The following is a 1,937-nucleotide window of genomic DNA, read 5'->3' on the forward strand; positions in this document are numbered from 1 at the left end:
GCAGCTTTATGCCGCTGGGTTGGGGGCCTTAAGCCAGTGCTGTGTGCTCGTCTTTGGGCACGTGATCTGGGATCAGAAGGGCCTGACAAAGAGCCGCCCAGGAGACTTTCACCTGTGGGTCATCACTAGACCTTGGTCTTGATGAAAGTACACAAACACAAAGGCTCACGCCCATCAGCTTATTGTGTGAGGTCTCAGACCCGGCAGCTGGGAGCTTCTCTGGCCACTTTTAGTTCCTGTGTTAAAAGAGTGTAGCTGAGAAAAGACAGCTACACTGTGTTCTAGCTCCCATGTCAGGGGTATCACGGGGGCCACTTTTTAGTGGCAGCTCAACCAGTGGCTCTTCTGCCTTTTAGATGTTTGGGAGAGGTGCCCACGGGACGGTGTGGTCAGTAATGTGGTAGGTACCATTTCAGACCTTGTTAGTTAGATGCTGGCCTCAGTCTTTATAAAGGCTGTTAGATCTCCTGATGCCTAAGTGGGAAATCTTTGACGTTAAAAAATGTTTTTTTCAATTTAAAATGTGTGTGTGTGGATCGTCCCAGATAGACTTGTGTCTTTGGCCTCACTGGACATACTTAGTTCCCGTGCTAGTGCTTCATGAACTTTAAAAGTCACCATCGAACCCTCCAGAGAAGCTATACAAGTGGCTAATCAACCATGAAAAAATGCTCAACATCACTAATCATTAGGGAAATGCAAATCAAAACCACAGTAAGATATCATCTCATTACTGTAGGATGGCCACTATATAAAACAAATAGAAAATCACAAGTATTGGTGAAGATGTAAAGAAATTAGGAGTCTGTGAACTGTTGGTGGGAATGTAAAATGGTGCCGCTGCTATGGGAAACAGTATGGTGGCTCCTTGAAAAATGAAAACTAGAATTACCATATGATCCAGCAATTCCATTTCTGGGTATATACCCAAAGGAAGTAAAAGCAGAGTATTGAAGAGTTATTTGTATACCTATGTTCACAGCAGCATTATTCACAGTGGCCAAGAGGTAGAAAGCAGTCTCTAAGTATCCATTTACAGATGAATGGATAAACGAATTGTGTACACATACAATGGAATACTACTCAGCCTTAAAAAGGGAGGAAATTCTGATGCATGCTGCAACACAGATGAGCCTCGAAGACATTATGCTAAGTGAAATATGCCAGTCACAAACAACAAATCCTGTATGATTCCACTTCCATAATGTGCCTGGAGCTATCAGATTCATAGACAGAAAATAGAATGGTTGTTACAAGGGGCTGGGGGGAGGGGGCAGAGGGGGAGGTGGGGAGCTGTTTAATGTAGGAGATTTAGTTTTGCAAGATGAAAAGCATTCTGGAGACAGACTGCGTAACGATGTGAACGTGCTTCGCATTACTGTCTGTACACTTGAAATTGGTTCAGATGGTAAATGTTACATGTGTTGTACCACAATTACAAATAAAAATTTTAAGAGGAAAAAAGTCACTAGTGGCCCCTCACTGCTCTGCTCGCTCTGTCTGTGGCGGAAATAAAGGCTTTGTGTCCAGCAATGAGCACAGCCAGATGGCAGCACCCCAAGCCCCCCTCCTCTTTCCCTCAAAGGTGGGCTTCCTGCCTCTAGCCTTGTGCAGTGAGACCCAAGCAGGTGCTGGAGAAAACCTTTTCATCTCATCGACCGACCGGGTCTGCCTCTGTGACACGCATTATTTTAGACAAGGCCTGTTTCCCTGTGACTCTGCATTTTGGGTTTTGCTTTTGCTGCTTCATCAAATGGGGAACAGGGACCCGTTCTCGCCATACCAGGACGGTGCTTCTGTGAGTTGTTTTCCTAGCGGTGGTGAAAGATGAGCCATGACTCAGGGCAGCACTTTCACCTGCTCTCCCCTGAAACAAAGGCGTACATTTGAATGCAGACTGTGTGCAGTGAAAGGCCTTTGCAAAGTTGGGGCGTGGG

This window comes from Monodon monoceros, unplaced genomic scaffold, assembly GCF_005190385.1.
Source record: "Monodon monoceros isolate NGI ecotype Baffin Bay Population unplaced genomic scaffold, NGI_Narwhal_1 Super_Scaffold_15, whole genome shotgun sequence".
NCBI classification, from domain to species: Eukaryota; Metazoa; Chordata; class Mammalia; order Artiodactyla; family Monodontidae; genus Monodon; species Monodon monoceros.